Here is a 20,539-nt window from a genome sequence, read left to right as displayed (position 1 = left end):
ATTAATGCCATAAACAGGAATGTTATTTAATTATTGCATGCTTTCTTACACCTCTTACAAGTAATTCGTAATGACTTGGGGTAGTCTGCTTTTTATTATCAATATTTAAAGCATTATGTAACTTTCCGAATATTTAATTAAATAAAATATATTTTAGTATATGTTTATATACTTGTACACGGGAAGTTAGGAAGAGCCGAGGAAATGTGGATATTTAAACAAATGTAGAATGATGAATGTAATACTGTGCAAAGTTACCACTTTAACCAGCCAATCGCAGGTCATCATACCTGTAAATGCATAGATTTCGATTTTCCTTTGAGAAGGGCTCAAAGATTAATATCTTGTTTTGAAAACCTCAAAAGTTACAAACCAACAGAAGAAGAAGAGTGTTTAACCTCTAACGGCCCTGGGTACACATGTTATGTGTTTTATGTGTTATTATGTTTTATATGTATTTGATGTTATAATTAAATTATGTTTAATAAGGCACGTTTCAAAAATGTATAAAATTCCTCTCTCGGAACGGGATACCCCGGTGTCATTTATGTAAAAAAGTAATACATAAATGTTAAAATAACAAATTTGTAAATATAAACGTAGACTTCAGGTATTTTTTTTACCGACATTGGAAATGATTTTTTTTCACCGGAAATATTTTTAAACAACTCTGTAATATTTTTTTTTACTTCTAAAGTAACTCATTTTTTCGGCAGATTTTAATGGGAAATCTTCGTGTATAAATGACACCAAATGGCTTCCAGTTATGCAGCATTTTTGTGTTTAATGACAATAATGTTATAAATCAATTATTTAAGTGAGAAAGTATTTGTGTAAATATACCTACTTAAGATTATTCATTATTAAATATTCTTTCATAATATATTTTTTTAAATTTCGTATTTTTTTTTATTTAAAAGGTTAATACGGTAATATCGACGATGGAAAGAAAAAGGTTACCAGGCGACTGTAACAACTTTACTAAAGAGCCATTAAAATTTTTTTTTAATTTTTAATTATGAAGAATCTTTTTTGAATTTCAATTTTCATAATCTAAATTATGTCAAAATCACGACAAAATAATACATATATGACATTTCTCTTCTGGAAAGTTGCTTCATCTCGTTTGGTAACTTTTTCCTTTCCAGTGTCGATATAATGATTTTGCAAAAAATATTCTATAATTTTGCATTTAAAAGAAAAATCTTTCTTTTACCGTTTTACTTTAATTTAACCACCAAAATGATTTGTATATGAAAAAAGTTATTCTGGTGGCCAGGCTTGTCTCTGAACTCAAGAAGTTTAACTAAATTCCACGGTTTTGTTGTTTTTATGTCTTTTAATGAAATAAAATCATAGAAATACTTTTAAGTTCACTGTATTAAAATAAAAAAATTGAAAATGTTGTACGGGTATTTAAACATAAAGTAAACCGTTAAGTGAGACAATTTCTGTTTTTAGACCATATTTCGATATTTGTGGTTTTCAGTTTAAACTAACGAAAAGTATACAAAAATTCGTATGAATAGATGAAATAAAAAAAAACGGTTTTTCAAAATTTGTATAGTTTTAATAAAGTTAACTTAACTTAACAGCTAGAGGCGCGTTGCAGAAGCCTGGGTGAAGATCTTTGCGACATCCCATCGGTGATGGGTAATAAAGAACTCACACGAGAGGGAGTATCATACATGATCAATATAGTGCAGGCAATCGGAAAAATAAACCAAAATAGGGAACAAAATGCCGAACACTCTTCTAGTGGAACGGAAGGCCGGTTGAAAACTGTCAACAGGCATTTTGATTCGTAAAAATATCCAGTGGAGACAGCATAAAATATATGTAAATAATATCCATAACACCTTCGAACCCTCAAACAATGGGTAATAGTGGCGCTACATAGTGGTAGAAATGCTTATTAAACGATATTTTATGTGCATTCATATAAATTGATATGGACAATTGTTATTTTTAAACAAATTGATGTAGACAGCTGCTGTTTTCACCAAATCACCGTATTTTTAACAATGAATTGGAGGTACTACGATTTTTTTAGAAATATTTGGAAAGAACAATTTTATGTACGCATAGACAAAATAATAAAACCTAATAATATCGATTTGTAAATTTTTGGACACTTGATATTTTGAGATCTTCAAATATTTTCTCTGCCTGGAATAAATTTCAATTTCAGCACCTCAACTCACATTTTTTATACGTTTGTAATTCAGATCATTAATTTTGGTGCTTCATTGATTACGCAGACAGGTAAAGGCTAGGCTTATACCAGAGTTACACAGTTTAAACCCGCGCTGCGCCAGTGGGTGCCAGCGGGTGTCGTGTAATTCATCAGACCAGAGAGTCTTTAATTTGAGATTGAGAATGAGAGCATTTCAGTAAATGTTAGTAAATATTTGTATAAAACCATTTACCGACTTTTAAAAGTCTGCTGGTTTTGAGACATACCCGCCTTGTCATCGAGACAACAACTACATGCAAAAACCAAGGAGCTGATAAGATACTTGCTAGTAAAAGCTAACACCAACGTGCGCTGATGTTCAAAGTCAAATTTGTTGTATTTGCCTATTCTACATAGTTTCACTTATGTGAAAGGTGACGATCTCCAAAGTGATAATGTTCAGCTGACTAACTGCTCTTGAAATTAACATAACCAGATGCAGGTTGGTTCTGGAAGCCGGAAGGTAAAACAGTCTAACATGATGCTGTCGGAGATCGGGAACATAAAATTTATACTCTCTCAAATGGCTGAGTTCTCGATCAAACCTCTTTTCAGTCTGAAAAAATGGGACGGTGCGAACCCATCCCTTCTAAGTTGCAAACTGTTGGTCCCAAGCATGCCCAAGAGGAATGCAGTGGGATAGAGCTACGACCATACTCCGTCATGTAGAGGTACCTCATAATTTCGTTCTTAACCCTCTCCAATATGAGGGAGTATTTCGCCTCGTGAGGGCTCTATATCACCGAGGCACTCTGTAAGTGTAATTAGTGTCCTGGTGAAGATATTGATACATCTTGAAACTGTTTGACAAATCAAAAATTTTAAGTTGTTGTATACAAATATTTAATAATATTAATTTAAATTTTTTTAAAGATAAATTTTAGTCATTTTAATTTCGTTTCTATGCATAATCATTTTTGGTACATGGAAAGTAATTTGATCAGTATTATTATTCATATACCAGTCCAGTAACAATATAATACTGCGGTGGAAAACTACCATAAAAACCTATTTTCCATGCCCATCCTGCCAGGAGTCGAACCCTAACTATAGTCCTACGCGGCGGACTTATCTGCACTAGATATCCTTTCTCAAAATTTTAACTCGAGAGTACAATCTAGTTGAATACACATGTCTAGGCTTTTGATTCTGTTTCACACTCTTCTTAAGCTCGAACACGAGAATTTTTTTTTTCGGTGTTGATACCAGAAATATTATTTTATAAAACTGTTAACTGATTTATTTATCTGTTTATAGTTCAACGAACCTTTTAAAGCAGTGAAAAAAAATACAACAAAAAATAACTTAATATTTCTTTAAAAACAAAAACATCAAAAATATATACATTAGTAAAAAAAATAAATTCAAATATTGACTGGTATAAAAAAAATATATTTAACAAAAAAACAGTAATGAATAAGAGTATGAATACTTCTAGTTTTTCGATCAAGTTTTTTTAAATATTTTATTTGGGATATTTACAGCTATTACATAAAATAAAAGTATAATACTAGAGCCAATTAAAATAATCTACTGTAAATCTAATAATATATACATTTTTTTTTTTAATTTACATAATTGCATGTGTACGAAGTTTGTATTCACTTCTGTGTTTATGTGCGAGTGTAACAGGGAGGGTGTAAGCGTGAGGGTGTGTGTGTGTGTGGTTGTGTGGGTGTGTGAGTGTGTGGGTGTGTGGGTGTGTGAGTGTGTGGGTTTGTGTTTGTGTGGATGTGTGGGTGTATGAGTGTGTGGGTGTGTGGGTGTGTGGGTGTTGGGTGTGTGGGTGTGAGCGTGTAAAGTTGCGTGTGGGTGTGTGAGGATGAGAGGGTGGGTGTATGGATGTGAGTGTGTCTGTGATAAAGGGAGGGTGCATGTGAGTGGATGCGTAGGTATAAAAAAAACATGTAATTTAAAACGTGTATTTATATTGAACACGGTATAGGAGAGAGCTTGGTAAGATTTTTGATTATATAAAAAATGTAGTAAATAATATAGTTTATACCTAATTTTGAAACCTTTTTCATAATATTTTAGTTAAATGATGTTATATATGTATTTTTAAAAAGTATGGTTTATTTCAAAACGTTATTATGAAAAAAGTGCATTTGATTTTATAATTTAATTGTTACATATTGAATGAATAATGTGCGACCAGCGCCATATTATACGGTAGGTAACCACGAAATGTAGTGAATACGATGTATAGTCAATAATAAAACAAATTAGGTACGTACAATACGCGTACGTTGGTTCAAAATGAACATACAAATACATTCAGTAACATGTATTCTTGGCACATATATTATACATTTATACTTAATATTTGTATAATAACGATTTTTAATTTCTTACATTTGATTAGCTAGGCATTTTATAATTAAGTGGTTTTAGTTTTTTTTTTATGTTATTGTTTTATTAGTATACGACTACCTATGCTCTAAAGATAGAAAATCTCTATCTTAGAACAGGCTGTGCCATGTTAGATGGAGACTATCATAAACAGACAACACTCCGTTTTTATTTTACATTAATTGGTTTTATAAAGATTCTCTGTTTTTAAGTATGTATATTTTTTTGCAATAAATTTATAAATAAATAAATATTATATGCACCTACATAATAATATATATGAATAAGAATAACATATAAGTTTAATATATATTATTCAAATTATAAAGATCAGGTGTCACAAGCAGTTGGCCCGCAGTACGAGGATTCAAAATAATGTTAAAAGATATTCTCTTTATAAAACTGATATTTGAGAGGAGGAAGCGGACAGAGCAATTAACTTTTTTTTTTTTAATTTTAATTTTTTTTTTTTTTTTTTGTTTTTTACAATCAACTAAAATGATAAAACAGAGTATTAAAAAAATAAATCATGCTAACATAGCAATGAAATACATATTTCCTATGGCTGTTTTGATATATTCAATATTTTTAATTAATATATGTATCGGGTTAAATTTCCTGTTATAAATATCCTTCTTCTTCTTCTTTCTGTGCCATATCAGGTATCCCTGACGTTGGCGATCAAGTAAGTATAAGTATCCACAATACGGTTAATTGTAGTATTAAAAAAAAAAATTGTTTTGCATTTAGGTATGTGAATAGTTGTACACAACGAGTTTGTCTCTGTGGTACCTTAACATCAATGCCGGTTATTTATTCAGGGGGGTCTATTTTATTAGAAATGATGTTGGTGAGAAACACTATATCAGACGTGGTTCGTCTATCAGCGAGACTTTGAATGTTATGAAAATTTTACGCTTAACGGTAATCTGTGAAATTGAAATGTAGTCCACAGTTTGAGTTTTTTATAAACATTTTTTAAATTTTGCAAGAATTCATTTTATAAAAAGGAGACCAGACAGGGGATGAACATTCAAGTAAACTATGAACTTAAGAAAAATGTATTTTTTAAAGAATATTGGTATTTTGAAATAATTGGCTAGTGCGTAATATGAATTCTAGTGCTTTAAAAGATTTTTTGTGATATTATCGATGTGATTTTATTATTTATCACTGTCGGTTATTTTTTAGTGAAAATATCTAATGACGTACATCAAAAATGCTTCAAATAGAATGAAACAAACTGTCCTTTGGGAAATTGGGGAAAAACATAAATATCTGCCCAGTAGAACCCTGAAACATGAAACCACATGTCATAATACATTATCCCTGATGTCAGGAGGTAAAATGTTGTTTGAAACCAAAACGCCGCGTTGGTTATAAAAGTACGACCGTGACTTGACATAGCAACCCAGAAACTCAAAATCATAATACTATGGGTCTGAAAACTTACCTCTTAATCAACCAATAAACTTTCATACTTAGGTAATAAAACTTGTTAGCAAAATGGCGAATATAACTTCACCTCTCGTAAAACGTTGAATGAGATTACGAAGAGAAAGTTTTAAGTATTTTCTAGATTAAAACACATACTTTGGTATTAAAGACTTTATCATATTTGAAACGTTAAAAAGCATTAAATTATAAAGAACTGCTGTAAAATTAACGATGATTTGCTCATAAAAAATATTGTTCCACGGCCTTTGATGTTGGTTTTTATGGATTTTACCTTTGAAATGAATTTTTATATCATTGATAATTCAAGAGAAGACGTACTTTTTAATTAGATTTCGCTTTGAATGCCTGTAAAATTATTTTTCTGGTTTAGCATAATTAATGGCAAAAAACACGAATACAAAAAAACTCTAAAAAGTGAAAAACAACTTTAATTTCAATATACTAAAAATAGTTTTCAATGCGTCCATAAAACCAATAATATAATATTCTCGGATGTGGGTATTTATATTTTCGACATCTTTTTGATTTTGAGTTTTATGCACAAACTGTTTTTTTATTATTAATTTCCTGTTACATGCATATTTTTTACAGATTATACATTAAGAAAATACAACCCTAAAATTACTTATAAGAAAAACTCTTTTGAAATAAATTAAATCAGAGATTTTGCAAGTAATGATAACACAGCTGATTGTTATTGTTACAATCAGACTACATTTTGAGGTTTATTTGGTTTACTAAAAAATGTTGTCAAAGCAAAAATAAAATCTTACGTCAGTAATGAGCATTTTAAATGACTGAATGAAGAAAAAATAAAAAAATAATAAAAATCGTATAAATAAGCCAATAGAAAATAAACTTCCTTTGCACTCGGAATCGCCATTTTGGCTCCCATCCGAATATTTCGCATGACGATTTGTATTTGTTCCCTAATAGCGGTTACCTGTGTCAGGCACCGCATTCAGTAAGGAGGTGCATAAAAAAGGAACAAATAAAATGTTATTACATTTTACTTCGGTAGCATTTGACTTTGGTTTTTCGATAATGTGGTTTGATTTTCGTTCACATACATCCCTTATGAAGACGCCGCGTGCTCGAACGTTCGAAGCTTCAAAGCGGCGGCGCGCGTCGAGCTGGCCGGTCGTGTAGTGTCTGTGTTTCTAGTACCTCCGTCGCGAAACGAAAAGTTTCGGGAAACACATGTGACTTGTGTCGTGAGTAAAACTTTTTTCCTAAGTGTAAGTAGTGACTGGTCGAGCATTGATTTTCACATAAGAAAATTTGGATACTAAAATTCCAGGCCGTTTATTTGAAATTTGTGAAATATTTGTGCTGAATAATAAAAAACTGTGTTTTACTTGTTTTAATAGATCTGACAATTTTCTAAAAAGTTTCGGTAAGAGTTTGATTTTTTTGTAATTCTAAAATGTTTTAGTTTTGATTCAGTTTGAAAATTTAAATATTATGTGAAATTGATTCTATATGCATTAATATATATATTTCTGACCTACAGTGATTGAAAAATAATTAATTACTTGAATATTTTTACGCCATTTTTCATACATTATTTTAAGTTTAAAAAAAAACATTACCTTCATTTTATATTTTTTTCTTGCAAAAATACTTAACATGATGTCGCCCTTTACGTATAAGGTATTCTTTTAAATGAGAAATTCTTATTCATATTGTTTTATCGATAAAATATCATTAAAATTATTGTGTTTTTGATTAATCTGATATGCATTATACATATGTGATTAAAAAAAATTAAAATAAAATACTGATTAACTAGACAATGTTTTCTTAGATACTAATCGACATGAAAATTAAATACCTGTATTTGATTAATTGATTGGTTGAGCAAAAATTAAAAGTGTCCCACATCTTATTTTCTGAATTATTTCAATTAAAAGCTTTTAAAGTAAATAAATAAAGTAATAAAATAAGGTGGCCTCCGTGGTGTAGTGGTCAAGACGCTTGACTCACGCATGGAAGGTTCCTGGTTCGATTCCCGGTGAGAACACAAAAATTAAAATGTGATTTTTCTCAAGCCTGGGTGTTTTGTGGTGTAATTCACGACGGTAATTGGGCTTCCTGGCCTGTTGTGGTGCAAAAATAAATATAATTATAAATGTAAATGTTGTTTTTCCGCTAGGTTCAGAAAAAATTGAGAAAAAAACAGCATGAAAAAATACTATAAAATCAGCTTAATATATTACATTGTGTAAATTCGGCATTAAAATCTATAAAAAATATAATAAAATGCGTATTTTTTTTTTAATATCCATTGTTAAAATTATTTTGTTGTTTTAAATTACGTAAAGCTAAAATTACAATTTAAAACATCAATTTACAAGGGACGAGTTAGTAAAATAGAACCAGTACACTGGACGAGTGTTTTCAAGTCGATTTCTTTTCTCGGGTGAAAATTCTGACAATGGAAATCGAGTGGATACTATTCCTCTTGTAGTAAGCACATTTTTCTGCCATATCTGACGTCTCATGTTCGATTGCCGGCAAAGCCGACATCATTTGTTAAAGGTAATAAATTAGTTCCGGTAAATTAATTACGTAATTTATTTATTTTATGCTCTCAATAGTGGATTTGGAGTTAATAAAATGGTCAAAATACGGTGAAGTTGTAGAACCTATGGGGAATCATTACATTTTTAGCTTCGTGTGCCAAATGAAATATATATTCTGCAATTGAAATACCTGTACGATGCCTTACAAACCAAGAGGGGATGATAGAAAAATGATAAAAGTTATGATTACGTAATGTTTAGTTTTTTTTTCAATTACAAATTTACTATGACTCAAGTCCGTGGGACTAAAGTTCTGTTAAAACGAATAATATACAACAATAATGCTTGAAAAAATAGAGTATTGTAGAATAATTCCTTAATTCACTGTTTTTGCAATGTATAGGAGTTCTTCCAGTTCTGTGTCAAAAATTTGCGTTTATTATAGTAAATAATACGAGTATACAATACACTTTATTTGCAATACAGTGAAAAGGGTCACTAATACAATAGTTAGTATAATTAATTTGTACACACACATGTTAGACACTGTTTATACTCACGAGATATTTGTAAATACATGTTCTGAGGTAGGTTGCATTTTTTTGTAAAATGCAACATTAATTTTAATCTTAGTAATATCTAAAGGCTAAGATTTAAAAAAAAAAAAAACGACATCTAATAAAAAAATAATAAATATTTAAAAACATGATAAGCTCACAAAAGTAATGGCACACATGAAAATGGCAAAATGCTTGAAATTGCTAAAAGTGTGTAGAAAAAATCTCTAAGGTGGTGTTTACTGAGAGAAAAGAGTAAAATCTAGTTAAATAATACAGAAAATCATTATTTTATTATGTTTTGGCAGGATCTTTTTGTTACATATGTTTTTTCATTGGATGAAACAATTAAAGAGTTAGAGCAGCGGTATGTTTTTTTTACTATCCTCAAAATAAAAACAAGGTCGTGATGTTTTAAAATAAGCTTGTGTTTCCGTGATAGCCTCTTCTACTCCAAGAGATCGCCTGCTTTTGGGTTGCTAGTCGACGGTCAGGCTCGGTGCTAACTCATCGGAGTTTATGTGGGAAAGAGAGCGTTCTTTCTGCGCATTTGTACATATGAACCATGAAAACACTGACACATTTCAAAATGTGTAACAATATTAATTGAGATGCCAGTGTCAGTATACTGCACCGAATCACACTCAACCACAACTTATGTCCCATTTTCGATCACGATTTTTTAAGAATAAAGTCTTTTTGGAAAATAGTTCCAAAATTGAAATATTTGTGTTTATTATGTTAAAAAAATATGTTCAACTTTAGCTCAATTATTCATCAATATTGATTTAATCCCTTTCAAATTAATTACCGCTATACGTAATACACATATGCCAACGTTATTTGCAATCCTAATAGCACTCCTCGTAGGCTTTCGCATTGGTTTTCAGCTCCCTCTGCAAATTTATTTTTTGATATTTATCCCTTCAATCGAGTGTTTTGAAATGTTTTCCGTAAACTGGTGAATTGAGTTTAGAAAAGAGGAAAAAGTCGTAGGAAGTAAAAGCCAAATCAGGTGAAAACGGTGCATGGGAAAAATACTTTTACGTTGTTTTTGGCTTATAATCGCGAAAAAGAAAAGATGTGTGAGACGGCGAATTAAATTCCATAAATCAGAATATTTTATCAATAGTCTCCCTCATAATACCTAATTAGTATTTATTACTGACCGGATGACCTGCTGGGAGTAATTCTTAGTACACAAAACCATGATACTCAAAAATCTGTCAACGTCCTCGATTGTTGAGCAACGGCGTGGTTTTTTGGTTTTGGCTCAGTTGATAAGTGCCATTCCGAAGATTGTCGACTTGTTTCCACGTCATATTCATACACACGTCTTATCACCCATAATGATGCGCAAAATTTGCAGAACACACCAAAAATCGACTTGTTTACTGCCGCCATAAACAAACTACATGACAGATTACGCAAATGTCTATGACAGTCCAAATCATATTTAAACATATCGGTATATGTAAATAAACAAAAATATACAAACTTATTAGGACGAATTGGATCACTACAACAATCTTAGTTTGCGATATAAATATATCGCGCAGTTAACTTATAGGATATTATAATATGTAAAGGGACAGACCTAGTCATATTTGAACATATCGGTATATATGAATAAACAAAAATAGACAAACTTATTAGGACGAATCGGATCACCGCAACATTTTAAGTTTGCGATATAAATCTATCATGCTGTTTACTTTTGGGATATAATATGTATTAAGACAGTCTAAGTCATATTTGAAAATATCGGTTTGTATATAGGTAAATAAACTAAAAAAACAAACTTATTGGGATGAATTGGATCACCACAACAATCTTAGTTTGCGATATAAATATATAGCGCTGTTTACTTTTCGTATTCTACGCTTGAGGAGGCACTTCTAAAGTTATTTCTGATTGTTAGGGAGGTTCTGAGAAACATGTTTGTGGAAAAGGGCCTAATGGCATTACTCCGTATGATATAATATTCGAAGAATTGCCATTTTCTCGACCAAAAGCTAAGGAGGTTTTTTATTTATGGGTATTTTAACGGAGATGGAAAACTCTTAGAAAAAAACGGAAAAATCTGGGCATTTAAATAGTTAATGGCCAATAAAGCTGCTAAATAACGTCACTTTTATTTACCTTTCTACATAAATTTGCAATTTATATTTATTAAATTATTTAATCTGTTGATTTTTTAAGTAAAAGAACTACACGTACATGAAACTTTTTTTTAAGGAAAACGAAAAACGAAGTTATGCGAATGCCCAGTTGTATTTCACTGGCAACACTTATAACTAGTCCAACTCGTTAGCGTCCACGTCGTAAAACCCCGGGCAATGGAATCACACTTATAGCGGCGTGATAACAGCAGAAAACGAGAGAATGAAAGGCGAGTTTCTGACGCCTCCAAACCAGAACCAACCAGTTAAAGTAAGGTAACCCTGAAAGGAAAATCTACCAGAGAAGGCAACGGGAAACCGCTTTGGTAATTTTTTCCCAGGAATTACTTTGCGGAGTACACCCAAAAAGCCGTTGTCCTGGCCTCAGAGTAGCGCAGGACAAAGACGCTTACGCGGGACCTAATTAGGCACAGTAAGAAGAAAAATAAGAAGAAGTCAAGGATTCCGGTTCTTTTTCACACTCAAATCTGTACTCTTTATCTACTCCTTCTCATAAGAGACAAGTAACTGCTTGCTTTAATTCAATACATTATAAACTTCGTGTTTTTGACTCGATGGCTACGTAAACATCCTGAGTAGGAGATCAAGTGAAGATGCGTTGTGAAGTGGCCACCATCCTTAAAGTCGTGGATACGATTGCTGGCAGGGTGAACGTGAAGTATTTAACGTTATGTTATTAAACCACTTAAACATTTTCTATGTCTACCTGTTTCTAAACGTACCCGTCTCTTCATCAGGACACCAATTAAATTAACATGCAAATCCCACTACTTGTTGTTGCACAAATACAAAAACCAACATGCTGATTTGAAACAACACGCTTTAAGTAGGTAACCTTTAGATGTACTGATTTTTATTTATGAAAATATTTTATGTGGGAAAAAAAGTAGATATTACCTCAATTCACGATGTTCCATTGAAATGGTCACCCAATACCTAGAAAACTTATGCTCCTCCCTTCCTTCTCTCCCTCTTCTTTCAAATGTTTCTTCCACAACATCAAACCTTTTTTATAAATAATTATCAGTGCATGTAAAGGTTACATACTTAAAGCATGTGGTTTCAAATCGGCACGTTGGTTTTATATTTTTGAGCAACAACGATGGTGAATGTGTTCACTGGGTATGCATGTTAGTTTTAGGTACGCCCTTACAAAGAGGTGGATACGTTTTGAAACTGGTAGACACAGGAAAAAGTGGTTATACACAAATATTTAATACCATTTCGTAAAAATTTTGACGACACAGTTACTACTTTAAATATTAACAAAATGTGAAATATTTATTTGAAATGTTATTAAAATTGATATATTTCATTGTTCCTAGACTGGAGCCTGTATCGTAAGACTGATTAACTTACCTTCATAATACAGATGATCGAACCATAAATACCAGTGTTCTTTCGAACACTGGGTGCGATAAAGGGAACGATGATGATGATCGAACGCTAAGTTCGTCAAATTGGGTTATGTTACTGTACGAAAATTTATGTGAACTTTCTATCCAAATATGTTTTTGTTACAAAGCAGATAAATAAAGAAGTTCTGTGTTTATTTTATTTGTTAATAGACTTTTTAACTAAACTAAAAACAAAATCTTCAATTTTTATTAATGGTTTTATCAGCGCTATGATTTTTTTAAAGTTGTGTATTTCTGAAATAACTCCGCGTGTGACGTCAGAGGTTCTCTTCGACTTATTCTTGATCGTTTCTTCCCGTTGGTCCATTGACGGCAAGCAAACCGGAAATCTGCCATAATTCTCTAATCATTGGTTGATACATATGAACTAGTGACGTCGTTAAAAGTTTTATTAAAATATAATTATCATTTTTTTCCTACATTTTCAGGAAACTTTGCCATACAATTTAATGCTCCAATTTTCAACACGGGCAAAAAAACATTTGTTTTGTTCAATTTCCCGTATGGCTGAAGTTCCTCATTGATTTCCGTTTTGGGTTTTTTGCTTTCTTTTTGGTTTTATATTTTTCTTTATTTAATCTTCAATTTGATTTTGTTTTTATTGAGTGTTTTTTTGTAAATGTTTTATTTCATTTTGTATTGTCTGAATTTAATGTAGTCAAATATATCTACATTCAAATAGATACATTTTTTTTTTTTTTTATTACAATAAATTTGTCATTTTGAACAGTAAAATAAATACTGTTATTTTTTTGATATTTTCAAATATCTGTCTCATTGTAAAACACTCAGTTGGTCGATTTATAATACAAAAACCTTTTTTATGGCGAAATAAAAGGACCCGGCACAAAATAAAACGCAAAAGTACAAAATAAAATGTTCCCGATACGTGACTCATATTCTACTTGTGCTTCGTAAACACGAATTATATTAAATGCCTCTTTATACGAAGGCTCTTAAATTTTTATACAACCTTAAGAGCCTATTAAATTTTCTCGCATCAAAGGACGTGAGTGTATGTTTTATAAGTAGATGAAATAAAATATCTTTCAACACAATATTATCTTAATACAAATAAACGTTGGTTCAAAAAACCTCTCAGATTGTTTAATGAATGGAAGAAACATTTGGAATATTATTAATTAGGACTGTTAGTAAGTGTATATTATAATATATGGTGTAAAATTTAAGAACAAGTTTTGTATAGTTCTTGAGTTGTAAATATTACATTCAATTGTAAAGATATATATAATATATAGATATAAAACGAAATAAAATTAAAAATGATATCAGTTTTATAACGTAATATTATTTTTTTTAAAAAAGGTCAAGTGACGAACCATTGTAAAAGAAAAAACGGGATTAACTGCGCTTTGATTTTTTAACGTATTAAAATTTCAAAAATCTCCACTGAAACTTCTAAATTAACTAACGTTTATTGTATGAACCGCCGACTCGAGCGCATTCAACAACATCGTGTGATAAAATCTGATTAATTTGTAGAAACGAGAGCTTGTTTTTGTTTCTGAAATTTAAAAGTTGAACCCCATACAATCATTATTTGTACCATGCACAAGCTGAATGTTAAAAAATATCGCTATCCCGGATACCGGGAACATAGATTACAATTTTATGATACTGAAATTACTCCACCTAAATATGCTAAACGTCGATAAACATGGCTACCCTAAAAACCGGGAATATAGCTCATAATTCTATTCCCCGTGAAATTAAAACTAAGCGAAATCTTACTACCCTCTTTTTACATAATTTTAGTTCGTTGTTTTGAAAATTCTTATATTGATAATGGGTATGGGTTTGTATGTTATTCTTATTTTTTTCCTTTTTCTTACTATATTTTACAAATCAGGTACTAACCATGTAACAATTTAATATTTTTTTAATGTTTTCATTACATTAAAAGTCATAATGCCGTAAATCAGTAACAATAGTATACATAATGAGTTTTTTTCTTACTACTTATCACGTAATTATTCGGTTAAGAATATTTTTTTAACATAATCAGGAAAACAAGCTTTCAGCTCACAAGTTACCGACACATAAGCCACAAACTACGTTAATATTTGGCGATGAATTTAGCAACAAACACAGTTTAACCCGTAACGACCTTTAATGGTTCATTTTTGAATGACTGTCTAGATGCCTTAAAGATAATCAACCTCTCATCAATTTTGTATAAATGATTGAGTGTTTGTTAAATTCTTGGAAGGGGTGATTGGTAAGCTTAGAGCATAGGTCTTCAACCCGCGGTGGTTTCATTGGCGGCCCGGCAATTACCTGACAAAATTAAATTATTGATCGTAGTATAATACACATATGTTTAGAAATTAAAACATAATAATTGAGTTCTTACACTAACGCGCGTAATCCGTATTAATGTTGCTAAAAAACTACTTTGTTTGATACCTACATTACAAAGGTACACTGTACCTACATATAGGCTACAATATTTCAGAGAAAATTGTACGTACGTCAAAACCATTTACCGATGGCGAATTTTGAAAGGCTGCAAAGGCTGCAGCAGAAGTATTATGCCCATCGCAAAAGCAATTTTTTCCAAAGTTAGTATGTCTGGCGTTACAATCCCAAGGAGGATAGAAGAACTGACAGGCGATATCGAAGGAACATTAATAGAACGCGTGTTGCAATGTGTTCGCAGGTTTGCTCGAGTTTTATTTAAAATAAATCACCATTTCCAATTTTCCTAAAATGAGACATCATGCACTCAAAATGACATCTCAAATCTATGCGAGCAATTGTTATCTCGAATTAAAACGTCAAGTCCAAGACAAGGACCACCATCACCGATTATCACCCGAAGAACAGTTTGAGAATAAGAAAATGTAACGTTTTAAAAAAAAAAAAAAAAGTTATAAAGGTCTATGAAATACTGTCCAGTAAATAATTTTTTTTTAAATTACATCACAGAATACCCAGGCTTGAGAAAACCCACATTTATTTTTTGTGTTCTCACCGGGAATCTAACCCAGTGAGCCAAGCGTCTTGACCACTACACCGCGGAGGCCACCGTATTCTATTATAAATACAAATTATGAACCTCAACAGGTTTTTTATGGAGAAAACGTAGATTTATTTATATGATCTTCATCCGTCCGGAAACAGAAAAAATAATTCACGTTATTTAAATCTTACTTTCAACCGAAATTGACATGGGCTCACCCGCCCTTAAACCTCAGTAATAATAATTCGTACTAATCTCCAACCCTAATTTTAGGGTGGTTGGGGCATCGGGTTATCTAATTTAATGTTTAGATTTATTTTCTATCCTCCATCGCAAATTGAGCCTAGTTTCCGCCATTCGCCGCCCACCGGTGCAAGCGGGCTGTTAATTTCTCAATTTCGTGCCGCCCTGGGGACGATCTTAAGTAATTATGCCACCTACCTGGACCAAGTAACAGGCATTTCCGCCCTTCGCTATCGAGAAAAAGGTCTCCAAAGTTATATTTATGAATTTTCGGCCTTTTCAGAAGTACTCATGTTTTCAAGAACAAATTATGTTTCGCCGCTGTTACACTCATTTTGTCCATAACGAATAAATTAATGTTTTAATTAATGCCGTAGCTAATAGGAAAATTTTGCCAATTATGTATGTTGGTTTTGACTTCTTTTAATCGAATACCTTATTTATGTACAAAATTAAATTATTACACGTAACGATGTTTATTTATGATTTTAAAATTTAAAGGGGTACTTTGTTTTAAGTCCTAACTAGCAATCAATTTTTATAATCATAAATTTTATTTTACTCTTTTATAACGGCAATACTCTTATATGGTTGCAAATCCTGACATCTTGCCTAAACTCAAATCACCAAACCTATAAGTTTTTTGTGTGCTTGAGGAGAATATTGGATATGACGTAGTTCGATTTTTTAATTTAACATTGAAGTTCGAGAATGGACGTAGCACACCCTAAAGCGAGCTTTTTGAGTTTAAGGTGATAGGCCGGGTTAGGATACGTGCTGTGGGTATGCCTCAGAAGAGCTTTAATCCACGTTGCGACTACTTCATATTTACAGGCTCTCGCCGTCTTGGAAGGCGGTTGATGACGAACTTTCGGCTTTATTCATTGGAACTTAGGGACGCGTGATTGACGTGGAAGGAGACAAGGGTGCTAGCAGGCGACAGGGTCTGCTGAAAGCTACTGGTGATGTCCACTAAGAAGAGGATGTGGAAAAAGAAGATGTAATACTAAAATTGAATAACATAAAAAAAATTCATATCTTAAAATAAACCAATTTCTCGCGTAATTTTTTAATCCAACAATAAAATTTATTTGTTATTTCAATTTAAAAATAATAAAATAAAAGTCATCATCATTCCCTTTTAGCACCTAAAGGTGTATAGGATACTGCAATAATACACCAATCGATGCGTATCTCAATCTTTTTTGTTACATGAAAATAAGATCGTCAGTCTAACGCATCAGGTACCAGTCCATAGACTATGAAATATTCGGGTGAGAAAACACCCTTGTTAATAAATATTTCATATCAGCCATGTCCGGAATCGAGCCCGACACCTCTTTCTTGGTAGGCAAACGCGCGGACCATTACACCACGAGGCCGAAAAATTTCAAATAAAGTTCTTGTTCTGAAATAAAACCAGAAACCTGGGCGAGTGTTTTTAACATGACGGTTAGTCTCAGATAAAAATCCTAAAAAAATTGATTGTAAATAAGTCCGCCTTGTCGTGTAGTAGTTGGCGCATTTGCTTACTGTGCTTGCTTGAGGTCTTGAGTTCAATTTCCAACAAGGTACAATAAAGGTTTAAAAACTAGTTCTACATTACATCATATTATTGTTCCTTGACAAGTACCCGAAGTGTAAGACTGATCACTTTACATTCCGAGCAACAGAAATAATCAAAATGCTTTCCAATTGAAAAACCAACGGATATTCAAATGTTTGATTCTAAATGTTATTGATATTAAATATTTGTTCAAACCACTTACCGAGATTTCTATGTCTACCGGTTTCGAGACGTATCCGTCTCTTCATCAGAACACCAATAAAATCAACATGTGATAATCCAGTATACGCTTATAGTTGTTGCACAAAAATATAAAACCAACATGCCATGCATTTAAAAGGCAACCCTAACATGGACTGATTAGATTGTGAAATTGTTTGATGTTGTTGGAGAAAAAATATGAGGGGCGTGAGTTTAATAAGTACAGTATGACTATTACAATGAAACATCGTATAATGGGCTATATTGAAAGGTTGTTTTATTATTGATCAAAGAAACATTATTTTGAAAGCCTTCCTTATATGAAATATTTCCATATTATTTGATACATAAAAATTTTAATAAATAAACTTACTATACTTTAAAAATCATTTAGCGTGGGATTAAATAGTATTCTTTACTAAAACCTAATTAAACTAACTATACCAGCCAATGACAGGTCATAAGCCCTGTAAATGACTAGACTTCTATATTACCTACTCTTAAATGTCTCTCATCTCTGTAGTAATATGTTAATAAAACCTTATTGATTATTTAAAAAATAACCACGGTTATAACCCGTTTTCATACAGTAAAATAAATAATAAAACAATATTTTACAAGCTCTGAGACAAGTTCGTTGTGTTCAACGTAAATTTATCGCTATTTTAATTAATCCTTTATAAAATTAATAAAATAGTCAATATATTACAATAGTGTAACACCTGTTTATTACAATTCACATTTAAAATACATTTGCATTAACGTTATTAATTTGTTAAATGGACAAATTACAATCTTTTATTCGTAAAAATACCAGTGTAAAAATTAGTTAATTATTTCAAAAATTTCATGTTTAAATAAATTAAAAGAAAGTTTTTTTTGTAATATTTTTTAACCAGGTCAATTTTTATTGATGATTAAGCTTAAGTTGCAGATATTATATTAAAAAGTGTTGCTTTCACCCAAAAAAGTTAAGGTAAAAGTGATTAAAAATTAAGTACTTTTTGTGTTTTTGTCAAAATGGAGATATCTTATTATATTAAATACAAGGCAAAACCTGGAAACATTTTTAAATATTAATGGTTGTACTTGTCGCAATCGGTTCAAATCAACAATATTTATTATTTATTATAAGAATTACACAGTGTGTAACGTGGCTACTTAAACCAGCCAATAACAGATCATAAACCCTATTAATGCCTTGACTTTTACGTTTTCTCATCCAGAGATGTGTTTATGTTTTTCTTTTTTTTTTTTTTTAAATGTTATTACTATTTTATTTTATTTTTACATTGAGCATGTTTTTCATTCTTTATTTCCATTCTTAATTCTTAATTACTCTTACAAATTTTCTTCATTTTTAACATTATTTCCATTTGTAAATACTCACTACAAACTACAAACCTTAAAATATATTTTTTCCACTTAAATTTTAATTTTTAAACAACTTTCATGTATGTTTTCTTTTTCCTTCTCTTTTTTATACTTTCATAATTAACCTTACATTTAATTGCTTTTTAATATGGAAACTTCACTGGTCCATTAGAATTAAGTCCAATTGTGTAAAATATTAAACTTTGTAACTGTACTGTATGTTTCCTGAATAAAAGAAAGAAAAAAAATAAAAAATAAATAAATCTCTGTTGCTTTATGACAAACGTTTAAAAGCGCAGAAAGCCATTTGTAAAACTAGACGGCACTCAGTTCAGTATTATGTAGTTCTATGTTATTTTTTTTGTATGCCCACATAATATTAATCGATGACATATAAGTAAATGTACACGTTACAAACGTGTAAAAGATGGCATTTCAATTGGTAGAAACTTTTTTGCATCTCTTCTTTACATAAATATTTGCATTTATATCGTGATAAGGGAGTAATGTGTCTATTTATCATACATCGTCAGTGATGTTAATCTTCCAGCATGTATAGCCAGAGAAGAAATTCCTCCCTAATATATCAATACATGCAAATTTCATTTCCTTATATTTCAAGCTTATTTTCATGTACACACTATACTTTCATTTATTTCGACGGCTTACGCCTTTAACAAAGTATAAAAAAACATTGAAAAACAATTAAAATGAAACAAAACAACTGTACAAAAGTATAGAAAATATAGATACATAAACTTAAATCAGCAGAAAATAAAGAAATAACAAAGAAAAATTAAATAAAAAAATATAACATAGATTTGCAGCAAATTAACAATAAATAAAGAGTTTAAATATAAAAAGTATTGAAGTAACAGAAGCGATGTACGAGTATCATAGTATAAACCACTGAATCAATTCATATATCTGTGGTATAAACAGTAAAACAATTGTTACTTTTAGTCCATTTTTATTTAGGAAAGAAGTGATTAAAGAGTAATGATATTAATTTGAATAAAGATAAATGACATAAATCAAAGTTTCTATGTTTGTTCGCTAACATGTGGAGCTGTAGAATAGGTAAGTTTTTAGCATAGTTTGAACTATGCAAATCAACAGCAAAAGAAGTATTTTGTCTTGTCCCACGCTGTCTCATAAAAATTCACACATTTCAAAAGTTCAGGACTGTCAATAACATTATTTAATAACTTAAAAAGCAGCACTAAATGTGAAATTTCCTTTCCATCACTAATACAAAAAATTAAACTCCACTTTTACGATTTTTATTTGGACTTGATCGTTTTACGTTTTTCTTCATCTTCTTTTATCTGCATTCGCACTTTACACCGTTTTTTTTTCAAATTAAGTACATTTCATTTGATTATAATATTAACAATAATAAGATTCATTTCAAAACAATAACAAATATTTAAAATATTTGC

At 30.9% G+C, this 20,539-nt stretch overlaps 1 protein-coding gene across 1 annotated transcript in view; it reads left to right on the top strand.

Moving 5' to 3' along the window:
• Positions 1-7,158: 7,158 nt before the first annotated feature.
• LOC148281809 (uncharacterized) overlaps positions 7,159-20,539 on the top strand; it is a 376,481-nt gene continuing 363,100 nt past the window's right edge. The window contains exon 1 of the mRNA XM_088226083.1: positions 7,159-7,442. The gene's annotated coding sequence lies outside the window, so the exon portion shown is untranslated. The remainder of the gene's footprint in view (positions 7,443-20,539) is intronic.

Source organism: Micrasema longulum, unplaced genomic scaffold (assembly GCF_059751315.1).
Source record: "Micrasema longulum isolate JH-2025_06_02 unplaced genomic scaffold, ASM5975131v1 h1tg000406l, whole genome shotgun sequence".
In the NCBI taxonomy this organism is placed as follows: domain Eukaryota; kingdom Metazoa; phylum Arthropoda; class Insecta; order Trichoptera; family Brachycentridae; genus Micrasema; species Micrasema longulum.
This window is presented reverse-complemented; position numbering and strand designations above follow the sequence as displayed.